The following is a 17,689-nucleotide window of genomic DNA, read 5'->3' as shown; positions in this document are numbered from 1 at the left end:
ATGGGAATACCAGACTACCTTACCTGTCTCCTGAGAAGTCTGGTTAAATTATGTTATTGAAGCATTCTTGCTTTGCAGTCAACCCAATTTGGGGTCCTTCACGGTGTTATTGGATTTTTGGCTAATTATTTAAGATTTGTGCACAGATATTCATAAGAAAGATTGATTTCAAAAGCTTGCCTGAGTGGTAATGAAGCACCCACCCTGTGGGATTTGGGTGTTAGCGTCCCCCTTACAGCCTCAACATTTATACTAAGAGCCAGTTAGTTCTCATGATTATCTGGTCCCCAAATATCCACAGACCTTCAGCCTTCTAGAGGTGGTCTCCTTCATAATCTTGTCACAGAAAAAGATGGCCCCTCAAACAGGAGGGGCCTGTCAGATTCTCTGGAAATAACCATGGACCACAGCCTCCTGTAATAGCTCATACTTTTCTCTCTCTAGTTGGGTTTTTTCCCATAGAAGTGCATTTTGGAGAACAAGATATAACTCATTGTCTAAGCAGATTTCCCAGCCTCTTGTCTGCTCTGTTTATTGCTTCAGTGGAAGCACTTCACAGCTTTCCAAGCAGGTTCTTTTTTCAGCGTTGAATTTGTAAAGGAGACATGTGGATCTAGGAGTTTATTTTCCCAGAAAAAAAGATGTTTTAAGTCGTAGTCAAACTAACACTTCTTCCTGGCCTTGAAGCCCATTTACTGCTTCATGTCCCTCCCAGGAGTTTAGGGTGGCATTCCCAGCCACAGCTGCTCCCCAGTTGTCACATTCTGGTTTCAGGAACCTGGGCGAAGTTCCCTCTCCAGAAGCCCATCCTTTCTAACCTTGGCTCAGTGAGAGTGTCTTCATCTCCAGAAGGGCAGTGGCTTCTGGAGGATACTTAGGCTGGACTCCGTGCTTGCAGCAGGGGTACCAGGAACAGGTTAACTCTATCTTAAGAAGAGGCCCCTTCTATTTGCATGAGAAAAGAGAACTCAGTGCCCTTGTTCCAGAGAAAGTAGCTGCCCATCAATCACTCCCTAGGTGACCCCTTGGGAGAACAAAGGGCAATTGTTTTTTTAAGTCAAGGATTTGTAAGTTGGGGATAACCAGCAAATGGGATCTCTCTTCCTGGATGCTTTTCTTTTTCGTTTTCTTCCAGATGGACAAATTAGGCTCCGTTTTTTATGTCTTTCAGACTCCAGGCATCCCTGTAGGTCCCTATTCCCTGGCTTTCCCTTTCCCCGCCCGCCCCCCCTTTTTTTTTCACTTTTCCCAATTGGCTACCGCTCTCCTCTGCCCTCCCCTTCTCCCTCCTTCCTATCTCTTGGTGTGTAATTTGTTTGCAGTCAGGTTGTCTCTTTGATTTACTGGGCCTCTTCTCAGCAGAATTATAATAAATGGATTGCTTTGCTGCATCCCGGCTAGCTCACCACCCTGTGTAGCCTGGGTCAAGCCCCTTGCAAACAGGATGCCTGCAGCCTGCACGAAGGCTCGTGCTCGCCCGCGCTTATCAGTCCTCTACATCTTTCCCTAGCCAAATATAATGAAAAATCTCAAGTCATCCATCTGAGACCCAATTAAGTTGTGAGAATGCAGGAAGAGATGTTCCTGACTTGTCTACCCTCCCCATCGTGTGGTTCTGGGTGCCAGTGGTCTCAGAAGCCTAGAGACTGTCCTGATTATAGACCTAATTAGTTGTGTCGTTAGCAAGTGTAGGCGTGTAACACCTTTATGGTTTGCATCCAGAATACACATAAAGAGTGTAAACCTAGACTGTGGCAACTGAAAGGAGTGAAAGAAACCATTCATGGGCTGCTTGGCCTCAAACACACTTCAGCAGTATCCCCGGACACTGAGAATACAGCAGGAAAACAAGCAAACACACCATAAATTCAAACAAAGAACATCTTAATGTGCCCCAGGAGGCCCTGCCTGCCGGTCTCCTCCCCACTCGCTCAAGTCCAAGTGCACGCTCCCCCGCCCCTGCCACGCACAACAAACACTTGCAGATGCCCATGGGAGCCTTTCACTTGCTCAGAAGTGCCAGCTCTGGACCAGGATGGCTCTCCCTGCTGCTTCCTACCAGGCAGCAGCCCTGCCTCCTTCAGCAGGTCCCTCTACCCATCCCTCTGTTTCAGTCCGAAAGCTGCTGCTTCTAGGAAACGTTCACACCCCCCAGGCCCCTGTGCTGAGCAAGCTCCCCTTATCTATCCACCCGCTGGCATCCTCCTCCACGTGTCACTTAGTGCAGAGGTCATGATGTAAGTATTTGGTCCACTCCTTGTGGCATGTCTGTTCTCTCCAGACCATAGGCTCCCTGGGGGTTGGGCTCCTGCCTGTTATGTTCTGGGCTTTAGCTGCAGACTGGGCACTGCTCCCTAAGAACCTGTGGGCTGAACTGAGGAAGAAAGGATGGAAGGAAGGAAGGAAGGAAAGAAGGAAGGAGGGAGGGAGAGGAGGAGAAGGAGAGGAGGGGAGAAAAGAATACCGAGAACAACAGCATTTTTCTTCCCTCTGCTGTTGGGAGATGTTGGCATTGGAATGTGCATTTTCTCCTCTATTTGCTTCCCACTCTCCTTTATTCCTGTTTATTTTTTAGTTGAATCCATGCTGGTTTATCCCCTCTAAAAGCCAGAGCCTCAGGGAGGAGGGGCCAAGCTTTCTTCCGTGTGGGACTCCCGTAGCTCATGCATGTGAGGCTTTCTCTGTATACATTGGACTGATTGGTGATTTCATCCTGAGGTGTCCCTGCGCAGGGCATGCCTTGTCACCACGTCTGAGCTGAGCAGCATGTGGCTGGTGGAGGGAGGGGTGGACTGGCAGCAAGTTCTCAGCTTCGGGAGGACCTGACTCAACGTGCTGTCTTGAGGCTGTTCCCCCTGTCTCAGTTTCCGCTCTTGAGCCTCAGTTTCCTCACCTGAGGACCCTTCTGTTAATACACTTTGAATTTTTTGAAGCAGGAATGCAAAGACTAAAGCTTCTCAGCTTAGAAGCCTTTCAGGAGGTTGTCTAAGCCACTGCCAGCCTCCAGGAAAGATAACGTTTCCTCTCTGAGAGTCTGTTTTTCTGTATTGTCCTTTTTACTGTCTGCCCACTGTTTCTGAAGCCCAGTATTTTTGGTTTGGATATTTCCTTGGGTTCTGGCAAATGAAATAAGGTTCTGGAAGGATGATAAAGAGTACTGTTTGTAACAAGGGCTCTGGTGGCAGACCAGCCAGCCTCTGTCCCCAGACTCTCTGCCTTGGACTCTTGGAGACTCACTCCTTCATTCAGCATTAGAGGATACAAACATTCATAGAAAGGACTTCCCTTGTGGCTCAGCTGGTAAAGAATCCCTGGGTTGGGAAGATCCCTTGGAGAAGGGAAAGGCTGCCCACTCCAGTATTCTGGCCTAGAGAATTCCATGGACTGTATAGTCCATGGTGTTGCAAAGAGTCAGACACGACTGAGTGACTTTCACTTTCACTCATAGAAAGGGCACTTCCTCCACCTTCTCCTGTGGTCACCTCCCATCTGCAGAGGTAGATTGACAAGCCAAGTGCTTTGTTCCTGGAAGACGTTCCCTTCTGATGGTTTTATTCCCATAACTGGTGTTTTTCTTTCTTAGTTTTTCATTTTCTCTTTGTCTCTGGAAATGAGGAACTGTTATGCGAGGGCCTCTCTTTCTTGTTGGAGTTCAGTAAATCTTCAGCATCTGAAGGCAGTGACAGCCTCCAGCCTTGGGCACGGAAACAGGCTTTCCACTCTTTAATGTGTGGCCAGATCTTCTGCTTTAATAACCATTCCCCTTTCTTCTGGAGATTTGCAGCTTAACAGGTATCATTTAAAAGAAATTATTACAAAATAGGAGTCTGTGTTGCGAAAGCTCTAAAGCCCTCTGCTTGCCCTGCACCTTCCCTGTGGCCCTGTGGGGCAACCTTGCTTTTTCCTGCCAAGCTTGCCTCCCAGGAATTGACATACACAGAGATCAAAACCACTTCTATCTTGTCTTCTCACTCTGCATTTGATGGCCCGCTGGGTGGCTGGTGAATTAAACATTTTGCCTAGTGACAGAGAATCAGGGTCCAAGTGGACACAGGCGTGGCTGTGGTGCCCAGCGCAGAAGGGGCATGTTGGTGAGTGGAAACTGTGGTCGTGTGTGGCAGAGGCTGAGCTTGGAGCGGCTCATCTCTGACTGTTACCAATGCATTTTTTCCACAAAGGAAATAAGAAAGTCGCAGCTTTGAAGTGGAAATTTTCTGGGCTTGGAAGAAGCTGAAAAGAAAGCTATGGTGCCAGGACCTTTTGTGTGCAGATACGGAATCTGAAAACATGCACATTTCCTATTGTACATGCTCAAATATCTTTCTAGTACTCTTGTAAGCAAAAGTGAACTCGCTGTTTATAAGCTCTAAGAGGAAAAGCTACCGAATGTTAAGAGGGCAGCTGAAGTTTCTATTGAGGTTTAAACTACTGGAGAAGGTGTGTAATAATAGGAAAGCATACCAGGTTTATCTTTTACACTGTGAACAGATGGGCTGGCCTGGGGATGTGGGTACAGTTTAGACCCCAGATGAAAGGTGCATGGGTCCCTCCATAAAGTTGCCCTCTACCTTTCTTTTTGAACCCAAATTCTTCAGTGTTTTTGTTTTTTTTTTAATTAATTAATTTTTGGCTGCATTGGGTCTTTGTTGTTTTACAGGAGCTTTCTGCAGTTGCAATGAGCAGGGTCTACTCGGCATTGTGGTGCACAGGCTTCTCACTGTGGTGGCTTCGCATTACGGAGCACAGGCTGTAGGCTTCAGGAGTACTGGCACGAGGGCTTGGTAGTTGCAGCTCGAGGGCCTTAGAGCCTAGGCTCAGTAGTTGCAGCACACAAGCTTAGATGCCCCGTGACATGTGGAATCTTCCCAGACCAGGGATCGAACCTATGTCCCTTGCATTGGCAAGCAGATTCTTATCCACTGTGCCACCAAGGAAGTCACAAATTCTGCAGGCTTTGCCAAGCATCTTCAGGATGGGCATACAGGGCTTAAAAATGGTGGAGGGGGGGGGTGCGGGTTGGGAAGAAACAAGGAACTGGAATCTTCTCTTTGACCCCTGTGTTCCATGTGCCAGTAACAGGGAGTTGTAGGCTTTCTGGGATCTTTCTGGGACCACTGGGGAGATGTGGAAAGAGCAGTATCTGAGTGGCTCACCAGGTCAGGTATGTGGTGTGTTGAGGCCAGGGAAGAAGCACTGAGATGCCATGCAGAGCACCCAGACCTCAGAGGGTTCTCTGTGCCTGCCTGTGCCCCACAGAAGTCATCTCAGAGATGCTGGGTCAGGGTTTGTTAGCATCTGCCCGTTCTCTTCAGCTCTCCCTCCCATAACCTGGTCCACTGGATGCGAGCTGTCCTGTCAGTAAAGGGAGACCATCATGGAACCTCCCTCAGAGTCACTGAGGATCAACATAGGTGCCAGGACCACACCTGACACATCGCAAGTGCCCAGTAAGAGTTGATGTTGTTGTGGTGGCTGTTATGATGATAATGGTGATGTTCAGTTCAGTTCAGTTGCTCAGTTGCTTGTGTCCGACTCTTTGACCCCATGAACCGCAGCACCTGTCTATCACCAACTCCTGGAGTTTACCCAAACTCATGTCCATTGAGTCGGTAATGCCATCCAACCATCTCATCCTCTGTCGTCCCCTTCTCCTCCTGCCCTCAATCTTGCCCAGCATCAGGGTCTTTTCAAATGAGTTAGCTGTTCGCATCAGGTGGCCAAAGTATTGGAGTTTCAGCTTCAACATCAGTCCTTCCAATGAACACCCAGGACTGATCTCCTTTAGGATGGACTGGTTGGATCTCCTGATGGCAGCCGTTATTACAGTCTCTATTGGCATGACACCAGTCATCTTTCTTCTTGCCAGCTGACTTGCTGGTTTCCTTCCATCACAGCCCATGCAGCCTGGTCTCTACTTGCAGATCTCTGTGGAGTCAACCTCCTCCACCCCGTACCCTCTGCCCTCATTGCTTTGCTCATTGAGAGCAGTTCCATTGGGTGTCAGGCTCAGACAGCAGCCCCACTAAGGCAGATTTGTTAAAAGTAGAAAGCGCCATGGTTTTGGTGTTGACAGAGGTGGTGATCTGAATGAAGGCCCCACCAGAGCCCCTGCTTTCTTGATTCAGTGACAGGGAGGATGGTGAAGGCTCAGCCTTGGTGGGAAGTTCTCTCTGGTGAATGTCACCCCCCTCACATGGTATCTGTCGCATCACCTGGGACACATCTGGGCTGTGCAGGTGGGGTCATGAGGGCACCCAGGGTGGAAGGAGGCAGGCTCCAGTTCTTGGCTGGGAGACTATATCCCAGAGAACGTCCCTGAATGAGTGAGGGAAGAGGTTCTCCCTGATCCTTTCTCACAACCAGCTTGGAGTTGACAGACCCAGGGTACACCCAGTCCCCTCATCAGATTTATTCCTAAAGAAGAGTTTTCTTCTTGGTCAGCTTTGTTCCTGATCCTTAGGACCCTGGAAGATTCCCACCTCTCTTTGGTCTGGGGAGTGGTGAGTGCAGCATCTTGAAGGGATAGTGCCCCAATCCCAGTCACTCTCTGAAACCCTGGGACTTAGTCCAGGGGCAAAGAAAGGGAGGAGGACCGGAGCAGCAGCAGCCTCGCGGGAGAGCGTGGCCACCCTGGGAGTGCAGGCCCGCAAAGCAGTGTTCCCCAAATGGTTTTTGTTCACAGAGCTGCCAGACATGGGCACTGTCTGTTTCCTTTGCCTGGAATGTTTTCCCTTCTGGTCTCTTTGGGGCTGCAACTCATCCAGAACTCAGAGGGACATCCTCTGGGTGGCCTCCACTGACCACCAACTCTCAAATCTCCAGCCCCTGTCCTTCCATTGCACTGGTGACTGATGCACCGGAGAGCTGATGAGTGAACGGTTGGCTGGGACGGCCCAGGGCTGGGCTAGGCCCAGCACAAGAGTGTGTGTTGCTCATCCCCCCTCCCCCGCCCCACCCTCCACCCCCCACAGCCCAAGCCTAAGCCTTTTTCTGCTCTGGGTGCTGGCTCTCAATGCCTTGAGGAAGGGAGGTGTTTTAGAGCCCCTTCTGCTGGCAGATTCTCTTCTCATAGAACCCAAACCGCTTGGGGACTGTGGCCTGAGGCTGTGACACCCATGTATGTCACCATTAAACATCCCTCAGGGATTCCTGGCTTAAGGATTTGCTGATTTAGTCCCAAGTAGCAAATCCATGTCTTGTGTGCCAGCTGGCATCGCATGGGGCATCTCCAGGCAGACTAGGGTAAGGAAGACAGTGACCTGGTGGATGAGCATCCTGGGTCTCTGGCCATGTGTGTTGTGTGCAGGGGGAGAGGTGTGGCTGCACTCAGGCTGTGCGTTTGTCATCCCAGCTTCTTGACGGCATGTCCGGCTCCTCTCAGTTACATTTTCATAGTTACCATCTCACAACTCCAAGTGTCATCCTGTAAATGGGCTTCATTAACAGCCCCGTTGTCAGATGGAAAAAAATGACTTGATCATGTGGCAGGAGTTCTGACGGCAGGGCTGGGGGAGAAGCTAGGAGGGTGGGATTTGCAGGCCCATCTCCACAGGTCCCTCTCCACAGGTCCCTCCTTCCCCCTGACCCCAGCATCTAGCCGTCAGCCTCACTTCGTGGCACTGATCTGACTTCTCTCTACTTGGTGGCAGGCCAGCCCTGATGTTCCAACTCCCAGGAGACTCCAGACAAGTGGCAGTAGAGTCTGCATGTAGCAGGTGATACGGGGCTTCGGCACAATCTGTAGTCTGGAAGCGACTCTGTGTTTCCCAGGCGCCCATCTGTGGAGAAGAGCGGGGTCTGTGCGGGGTCTGCTTGCTTGTTGAGGAAACAACTGCTGCTCAGGACTGGAAGTGCCCGCTCCCTTGCGTGTACCATTTTGTTTCCCAACCGAGAAGCCCCGAAGGGGTTCCGACCCTCGGGAGTGCTGCCTCCAGGCCTGGGAGCACCTTGATGATTCCTTTCCTGGCTGGAATGAATCTGTGGAGTTCTGGGTATGCTGCTCACAGGCTGGGAGCTCAGGTCTAGCAATGCACAGAATTCTGATTTGGGCTGGTCCCCCAAGGGAGTGGGACAGAGGGGCCACTGCACAGGGCAGAGGTTTTCTTAATTCCCAGGGTGCTGGTCAGTAGAGTGGAGGACAGAGATGGGCCACGGGCACTTCACATCACCTGGGGTGCATCCAGGACACTTCCCAGGAGTTAGTAGGGAGGGGTGCGTCACTGTGGACCCCTGGTACATGAGTGTCAGCAGCATGATTTTTATCAGCATCCTCAGCCATGGGGGCCCAGGGACTATGGAACTCTTTTTTTTTTTTTCAATTGAAGTATAGTTGATTTACAATGTTGTGTTAGTTTCAGACGCACAGCAAAGTGATTCAGTTACATATACACACACACATATTCTTTTTTGGATTCTTTTTATGGGATATTTTTGCTGGGTGTTCTAGGCAGAGAGCAAGACTGCTGCTGCTGAGGTTGGCCTGGCAATCTTTCACTCTTGTGCATCTATCTGAGATTCTGCACTAGGCAGCTTGCTGACCTCCCCCGCCCCCCAAAGCACTTCACTCTTGCATGTTTCAGTGCCTTTTCCCTTGCTCTTCTCTCTGCTGAGAGTGTCCTTCCACCCTTCTTGGACTAGCACACTCCTGCTCATGTGCTAAGCCTCAGCTTAAGCTCCTCTTCTGTCAGACAGAATAAATATCTTTCCAAGGATAGTGTTTATCACATGCTAAAATTGATCTCGTCCCCATTGTTTGACCATCCAAAACACACACTAGACTTTGAGCTTATTGAGGGGAAGGACTTTCTAGGGAGCAGCACAGTGAGACAGTGGCAGGACTCACAACCACGCCTGGTGAGTTTATGAGGTGGTGGGGAGACAAGTGGACCCAGGGCTTGATGCCCCCAGGGCAGGAGTGGCAAGACATAGGCTTGGAGATCTAAGCTGATAAAGCCATCAAGGTGAATGGGCAGGGCAGTAAGACAGGACCTTGGTTGGGATAAGATTTTGGGGTACAGTATATTATGAGGTTTCATCTTCTTTGAGCCTCAGTTTCTCTTCCTGTAGACATGTGATAATAGAGCCTGTTGCATAAGCTGCTGTGAGAATCGTGTGAGGTGATGCAGGTATAGTGTGAAGCAGGTGCTCAGATGCGGCGGACATAACTGAACTCATCTGGGCTGAGAAGCCGAGGCCTTTGGGAGCAGGCATCATACCTCTTACATCTTTAGGTCTGCCAGTTGGCCTCACATAGTGCATGTGCTTCCTGGCTGCTCACTTTTTAAAGTAGAGTGAAGATAATACCCTAAGCCTATTATACAGAGTGAAGTCAGAAAGAAAAACACCAATACAGTATACTAACGCATGTATATGGAATTTAGAAAGATGGTAATGATGACTCTATATGCGAGACAGCAACAGAGACACAGATGTATAGAACAGTCTTTTGGACTCTGTTGGAGACGGCAACGGTGGGATGATTTGAGAGAAGAGCATTGAAACATGTATATTATCGTATGTGAAACAGAGCACCAGTCCAGGTTCGATGCATGAGACAGAGTGCTCAGGGCTGGTGCACTGGGATGACCCTGAGGGATGGGATGGGGAGGGTGGTGGGAGGGGGGTTTCAGGATGGGGGGACACATGTACACCCATGGGTGCTTCATGTCAATGTATGGCAAAAACCATTACAATATTGTAAAGTAAAAAATACATAAATAAGAAAAAAATCTAAAAATACATAGAATTGGGGAAAAAAGAGATAATACCCTAAGAATTTTGAGCTGGAAGAATCAGAGTGGAAGTGGCAGTTAAGGAAGAAGGCTTTGGTGGTGGGTTATAGGAAGCAGGAGTGTTTGGAGGGGAACCTGAGAAATCAGGACATTTCAAACACATTCTAATGTGACCTGGACTGGAGGCCACCAGGATGTCCTGGAGCCTCTAGGGGAAGGGCCTGGGCTCATGGGGCCTGGGAGGTGGGGGCAGACTTAGGCAGGCATGTGAGAGCAGATGTGTTTGTGTGTAGGTAGAGGTACTTGCCAGTGTGTGTAGGTTTGAAGTATAGTTGATTTACAATGTTGATTTACAATGATGTGTAGGTGTTGGGGGGATGTGTCTGCCCAACACTAACTGAAAGACACTTTTCCACCCTCACAAAGCTCGCCACTGTAGTGACATGGGGAAAAAGGACTGTAATGACTTAATGAAATCATTCCTTGAAAGTATGATGACTAGTCTGATGGGCAATTTCCAGAATTCTTTGAAAGTTCATACAAGTACATCATTCATCCGTGTGGGCTTGGAAGACAATCTGCTTTTTAAAAAGCTTTCATCTTTTCATCTTATTTGTCATAATTTTAATATAAACATAATTTACATTTTTACATAAATATGTGCATGTGTTCATTCTGTAGCATAGCCATAACACCATTATCACCCCTAAAAAAGTCAGCACTGGTTCCTTAGTGTTACTGAATGGCCAGTCAGTGTTCAGAGTACCTGTGGGTCTCATAAACGTTTTTACAGTTGGTTTATTCAAATCAGGATCTAAACAAGATGCACACGTTATGTCTGCTTGACTCATCTCTCAGGTCTCTTCTAATCCTTTTCATTTTCCCATGAATTATTTGTAGAATGAACCACATTACATGTCCTATAGAGTTCTGCAGAGTCTGGATTTTGCTGATCAAACCCCCATGGTGTCGCTTAGCATGTCGCTTGGTCCCCTGGAATCCTGTAAACAAACTGAGAGTCAAACCTATTGGCCTAGACAGGCTCAGGTTTAATTTAGTTTCTGCACAGGCTTTTCCAGGCTGGTTTGGCAGCTGTTGGTGGCTGTGGCCTCCCTGGGGAGGACATGTCATTGATTGCAGCATCTGAGCTAAAGCCAGCTGGGTCAAAAGAGTCACCCAGGGAAGGGAAGGGGAGGGGATGGGATCATGAATTGAGGCTTGGGCGTCAGAGAGGACATGTTAGAACTGAGCAGCTCTGAGAGGCTGGGATGTGAGTGGCAAGCTCAGCACCATGGTAAAAGAGGACTGGGCCAGAAGCAGAGGCAGAGCAGAGCTGTGGGAATTTGGGTGGTCTCTCAGCCCCTTTAAGCCTAATCTGTAGAATGGAGATTAAAAGAGACGAAAGATTAAAAGAGATGAAAAACCTTTAGCACCAGCACCTGGCAGGTAGAAAGGAATCAGTCGGTGCTGTTGGTGATCATGATGTTGACGATGACAGTGTGGAGGAGGAGGGAAGGGAGTTTGGACATTTCCAACTGAGATCCATGGGAACTGATTGAAAGCTTCAGGGATCAGAGTAATATGATCAGATTTGCATTTTAGGAAGCCTGACTAGTCTTGCAAGATGGAGAATGAAATTTGGAGGTGCAAGAAAAGGTGCAAGATAGCAGTTGTAGTAGGCTGATGGTGTCGTCCAGAAGAAAAGGGGTTGGCCTGGGTGGGGTCATGGCAGTGGGGACTAATTGAGAAGTATTCACAATTGGGAGAATAAGAACAGAGACAAGATAATAGACAATGCGGGAGATACAGAGGAGCCAGAGATCCAGGAAGAGGTCAGGGGTTGGGGTTGAGTCTGGCAAGAGGGTGGTGCCACCCTTGGAGATGGGGCAGGAGTAGTCTGCAGACTTCCAAGATCCCAGACCAAGCCCCTACCCCAGTACTTGTATATTCATGTATTCAGTGAACATGTGTGCTACTATACTAATATATTTTGTGCATATTTAGTATATACAATAAAATAAAAATTATTAAAAATCAGATAAAGATGAAGTAAGCAATATTTTAAACTAACTTGCTATGATTAAAATGGCTTCTTAATCTCATTAGCTGGTATAGCAAGGCAAAATATACAGTCTGGGAGAGGTTCATCATTCATGGTAGTAGATGCATATCCATATTTCAAATAGTCTTCCTGATTATTTGATGTTTATGGCCAATTTCTTGTCAGATCCAATTAGACTGTCATAGCTTGTAGCTTTTGGTGTGGCTGATGAGAGTTCTTACTAGGAATAGGGCAAGTGTCAGCACTCTTAGGCTCATGGACTTACATCCCTTATGATGTTGGAAGGGTTCAACTTGTGTATTCTTTGCAGGAATCTTTTAAAGTCACTTATTCCACCTTTGTTGGGGTTGATTTGGTCTAAATCAGATCACATAAGCTCTAAGCGCTCTTTGCCAGAACATCACCCTGAAAATGCACAGAGTTAGGGTACCTGGGACCCCTCCCATGTGCTGTCCTCTCGTGAGGCTCCCAGGACACCTCAGAAGCTGCACCCGCCATGGGACCCTGACCATGACCCAAGCATCAGGGTCTGTCTGTATATTCCATATGACTAAAACTTAATTTTTTTCTTTCATCTTCTTTTATGTATTAAAAAAGAATAGAAGTACAGGCACTCCACCTGAGTTCTGGGCTGCTCTGTGCCAAGGTGGGATAACAACATGCTTTGTGGGAGTAGTTAAGGCAGGTGAGGCGCTGAGCAGCTGGTTCAGGGCTACAGTCTGGGGTCCTGAATCTCAGGTACCCCGAAGCTTATGGTCTGGTTGTTGAGGTGGGTCCTATTGGCACTGGGAGGGGAGGGGAGAGGGCGGGGGCTTCTTGTACCCAACTCTGGCCTCTACAGCAGTCTGGCCAGAGAGAAACGGCAGCTTGCCCCAGGGCCTGGTGTGCATCAGCATGCGGGTGAATACTCTCACGTTTGGCAGCATCCCTTGTGATTAAAAGTGAATTTGCCTGGGACCATGGCTGCCCTTTCTGAGAATCCCCTTTTCAGAAGGTCCTGGGGGCTGGAGGCCAGGGTCCCCCAGTTGCCTGATCCTGGGCACTGCCCTCCCACCCAGCCTAGGCAGCATGCACTTTTACCAGGTTTATTTCTAGGGAGTGGGTGGATGAAGTCTGTAAAGGGAGGGGCCCGGGCACCCACCAGAGATGGGAAAATCAGATGATATATTAACCAGATAGAGGTGACAGAAAAGAGATTTGTGGGGTTGTTTAAAACTGTTCCATGTTCTCAAGCTAGTTATCATTGTGTTGCTGCTCACCGCGGGTCCTGAAGAATTCCCAGGAGACCGATGGGCTTGCCTGTTATTCCTGTGCTGAGCAGTTCCACCTCCACCCCAGCGCAGCCCTACGTGCCTGAGGAGAAAAGGACGGGAGAACCAGGGCCCTAATTGGTTGCTGCTGGACCATTTTGGATGGAGTGCAGCAGCAGTGTTCCTGCTCGGGGAGCCAGCACAGTTCTCCAAGGAGGGGCAGTCAGCGGGGCCATTTTCAGGAGGCTGTGTCCACCTGTGATGGACCAACTGCAGCTGGAAGGAGCCTCACAGACCTCCCAGCTCCACCTTGGAGAGGAAGTATCCCAGCACGGGAAGAGGGACGGCCCGGCTCTGGACTGGTCAGGAGCCCTTCTGCCTGCCTGGTCTCCTCCCCTGACTGTCACCGCCTCTGCAGCAGGATTCTGCCCCCTGATTATTGTGATGCATCGCCTGTTTGGTTTTTCTCTGTTTAACACCCACACTCATTTTGTGCATGAATGAGTACAATGAAACCAATTTAATTTGCTGTTAATTCTCTGTTCAAAATATTCTCTTCTGTTTGAGGGACGCAGTCCTTTTCATCTTACTAAGGCAGTTTGTGCAAGAAGGCAGATGCAGGGGTGGGGAGGGGGTGCGAAGGCGGGGGCTTCAGGAAGTGCATGAGGGGTAACATCCCCCCAGAGATCATCTGGAGGAGAGTCTAGGTGGTCAGGCCTTTACACTTGCTAGGGGTTGTTTCAGACTCTCTTTGCAGGAGGCAGGAGGGGAGTTCATGGTTGGAGAAGTCCCTCCAGATGGAGGGGCTGTGGCAGAGAGATTTGAGGATACAAACTGAAGCTAGCATCTGTGGGTCCCAAGCGTGGGAGGGAGGAAATGAATTTTGTGGCTGATCACCATTGTGAGGTAGTCAGGGACGACATCGGATGTGACTTAGGGAACACAGACTTGAAAAATTGCCTTAAAGTATCTAAATATAGTGTTTGTGTAAGTTGCTCAAGCTTTGCTAGCCTGAAGGAGATTTATTTTTGACAAAAAGTTGCTTGTTTTGGTCAGCTGAGCCTCTCTCTGGCTCCTCTCTGTTTTAACCTGGCACTTTGTGTGGGCGGGAGGCTTTGTACCTGGTGGCAGGTACTGGATCGCCTGTCACAGAGCTGCACTTTGAGAGACAAATCATCTCCACAGCAGCTGAATCTGTAAGGGTAATGGGGGTGAGGGGGGAACAGCTATGTATTTTGATCACCAGGCAGTCCCTCAGGCCACATGAAGGTGGGTGGTGGTGGCTGGGTGGTGGGCGCGTGGGCTGGTTCATCAGAAGGGTCTGCCTTGCCCTCAGCTAGCTATAGAAAGGTGTCTCCCTCGGGAGGGCACCTTTTCAGATCCTCTGGTACGTTGAGATGGAGGAGGTTGAGAAGCCACCAGGGATCAACCTCCTCTTTGTAGCAGTGGATGGAGGGGGCTCACGAGCCTCTCCTGCAAGCTAACACTTCATCTGCACGTTTGCACCATCTGTGGGCTTCACACAGTGGTTGTGCCCACTGCAGGCACCACACCACTTCACCTTCCACATTGTTTTCCAGTCACCCTCCACCCTCCGTGACATCTAACATTCCTTCTGTCACCCTGTGTATTCCTGACCGCCTAGCCACTGCAGACCCAGGTAGGAGGGCGAAGTTCTGCTTTGGGAAGCACACAAGCTTTATCTATCAGCTCAGATGCTTCCCAGGTGGCTCAGTGGTAAAGAATCTGCCTGCAGTGCCAAAGATCCAGGTTTGATGCCTGGGTTGGAAAGATCCCCTGAAGAAGGGAATGGCAACCCACTCTAGTATTCTTGCCTGGAGAATTCCATGGGCAGAGGAGCCTGGTAGGGCTCACAAAGAGGATCACAAAGAGTCAGACATGACTGAGTGACTAACACTTTCACTTTCTTTCAGCCTGGCTAGAGACTGCTGCTGGGTAAAGGTGCCTCCGTTCAGTTCAGTCACTCAGTCATGTCCAGCTCTTTGCGACCCCATGGACTGCAGCACGCCAGGCTTCCCTGTCCATCACCAACTCCCGGAGCTTACTCAAACTCATGTCCATTGAGTCGGTGATGCCATCCAACTATCTCATCCTCTGTCGTCCCCTTCTCCTCCCGCCTTCAATCTTTCCCAGCATCAGGGTCTTTTCCAGTGGGTCAGTTCTTCTCATCAGGTGGCCAAAGTATTGGAGTTTCAGCTTCAACATCAGTCCTTCCAATGAATATTCAGGACTGATTTCCTTTAGGATGGACTAGTTGGACCTCCTTATAGTCCAAGGGACTCTCAGGAGTCTTCTCCAACGCCACAGTTCAAAAGCATCAATTCTTTGGCACTCAGCTTTCTTTATAGTCCAACTCTCACACCCATACATGACTACTGGAAAAAACAAATTTTTGACTAGACAGACCTTTGTTGGCAAAGTAATGTCTCTGCTTTTTAATATGCTATCTAGGTTGGTCATAGGTGGATGCAAAAAGGATGCAAAGCGTGTGGTGGGTGGATTTACAGGACCAGTTAGAATGGCCTGGGGGCCACATTGAGCTGTGTGCTCCCTGGGGGATGAGTGGCAAGCTGGGTCGGGGTGGGCTCAGGGGTAGTGAGGGGGTGCCTCAGGCAGGGGCTGCTTCCCTCCCTCTCCCCTTCTGCTGCCCCTTCTTGAAATGAGCACAGTTTGGGGAGCTGGGGCAGGAATTCCACCCAGGAGTGAGCTGTGAATGAAACAAATCAGGATCAGTGTGCTCTTCAGGGGAATGGTAGTTGTGCCTAAGTGAAACATTGTCATTAAGATCATCGTAAAGGATATAAAATGAAGATAAACACAGTCTGTGCCCGTTATCGTGCCTTCTTTCCTAATTAGGAAGTTTTCCTCCTGACTAGAAAAGATGGAATTGCTTGTGTTTGTTTGGGAGGGGTCCTTTGCTATCCCAGGGTCTTATTAGAAATGCCTCCACCCCAGACCTGGGCTCCCCTCACCTCCGGCATCATGCCCAGCTCCTGAGTGATGTGGGAGGAAGGCCGAGGATGAAGAGGGTGGTCCTACCAGACAGTACCAGCCTGGCCCTGACATGGCCACACTCGCATATCCATTTACTGTTCCTCACCTAGGTGGCCAGAGTGCTTGTCCAGGGGCAGCTTTGAGGATTGTTTTTGTCCCCGGGGCCCCCTTCTCAGCTCGCCCCTTCACGCTCACTTTGAAGAGTTTTGCAGTAACAATGCTGGCTGCTTCGCTAACCTCCCTGATTTGACCACAGTAGCTGTTTCCTCCTAGAACATGTATTGTGTTTCCCCAGTTCCAAACATGACCCTTTGGGAAACAGCTCCAAACCCTCCACCCTCTCATGTCTCTTCCTATCCAAATCCTTTTCATAAACCAAGCTGCCTGTCATCCACCTCTTGCAGGAAGCTTTCCTGACACCCCAGGGCTCTTTTCTCCTGCCCAGAGCCCAACAGACCCTTGACCCTCTGCCACGTTTCCTCCACTGCCCCAGCACCCTTGAGTTCAGGACCTCCCAAGCCAAGGCAGAGAAACTCACAGTCTTCAGGCCTTCCTCTTGGCTGGCTGACCACTCACTCCTTGTCTCACCCTCAGGCCTAGGGATCACCTGTCAGCCAGCTCAGGGCCTCAGTGGTCCTGACCATCGAAGCCCAGAGCAGGCAGTATATTTACAGTGAGCCTGAGGCTGAGGACAGAGGGCAGACAAGACAGACCATGCCCCTGGGATCACGGAGGGACATGCCATTCCCAGCTGAATTAGCTTCCTAGAAACTGCTATGAAGAAAACACACACACACACACACACACACACACACAAATGCAACAAACTGTGGAAAATTCTTAAAGGGATGAGAATACCAAACCACCTTACCTGCCTCTTGAAAAACCTGTACGCAGGTCAAGAAGCAGCAATTAGAACCAGACATGGAACAAAAGACTGGTTCCAAACTGGGAAAGGAGTTCGTCAAGGCTGTATATTGTCACCCTGCTTATTCAACTTATATGTAGAGTACATCATGTGAAATGCCGAGCTTGATAAAATTCAAACTGGAATCAAGATTGCAGGGAGAAATATCAATAATTTCAATATGCAGATGACACCACCCTATGGCAGAAAGCCAAGAGGAACTAAGAGCCTCTTGATGAAGGTCAAAAAGGAGAATGACAAAGCTGGCTTAAAATTCAACATTCAAAAAACAAAGATCATGGCATCTGGTCCCATCACTTCATGGCAAATAGATGGGGGAAAAGTGAAAACAATGACTCACTTATTTTCTTGGGCTCCAAAATCACTGAAGATGGTGACTGCAGTTGTGAAATTAAAAGACACTTGCTCCTTGGAAGGAAAGCTATGACCGACCTAGATAGTACATTAAAAAGCAGAGACATTACTTTTTCCACAAAGGTCCATCTAGTCAAAGCTATGGTTTTTTCCAGTAGTCATGTATAGATGTGAGAGTTGGACCGTAAGGAAGGCTGAGCACTGAAGAATTGATGCTTTCAGACTGTGGTGTTGGAGAAGACTCTTGAAAGTCCCTTGGACACTAAAGCAATCAAACCAGTCAAGCATAAAGGAAATCAACTGTGAATATTCATTGGAAGGACTGATGCTGAAGCTGAAACTCCAATAC

General features: G+C 49.0%; 1 protein-coding gene and 1 long non-coding RNA gene across 4 annotated transcripts in view; both read left to right on the top strand.

Moving 5' to 3' along the window:
* The window catches only part of LOC123334807, a 38,041-nt gene extending 24,463 nt beyond the window's left edge, over nucleotides 1-13,578 (top strand). The window contains exons 2-3 of one of the 3 annotated variants that reach the window (XR_006552948.1): nucleotides 7,650-7,715; nucleotides 13,031-13,578. This is a non-coding gene — a long non-coding RNA (uncharacterized LOC123334807). Of the gene's footprint in view, nucleotides 1-7,649; nucleotides 7,716-13,026 lie in introns of all 3 variants that reach the window. The other 2 variants (XR_006552943.1, XR_006552946.1) reach the window with 2 other exon arrangements.
* Nucleotides 1-17,689, top strand: part of EPHB1 (EPH receptor B1) — a 463,088-nt gene that overhangs the window by 96,348 nt on the left and 349,051 nt on the right. The gene's annotated exons all lie outside the window — the stretch shown is intronic.

Source organism: Bubalus bubalis, chromosome 1, assembly GCF_019923935.1.
Source record: "Bubalus bubalis isolate 160015118507 breed Murrah chromosome 1, NDDB_SH_1, whole genome shotgun sequence".
In the NCBI taxonomy this organism is placed as follows: domain Eukaryota; kingdom Metazoa; phylum Chordata; class Mammalia; order Artiodactyla; family Bovidae; genus Bubalus; species Bubalus bubalis.
This window is presented reverse-complemented; position numbering and strand designations above follow the sequence as displayed.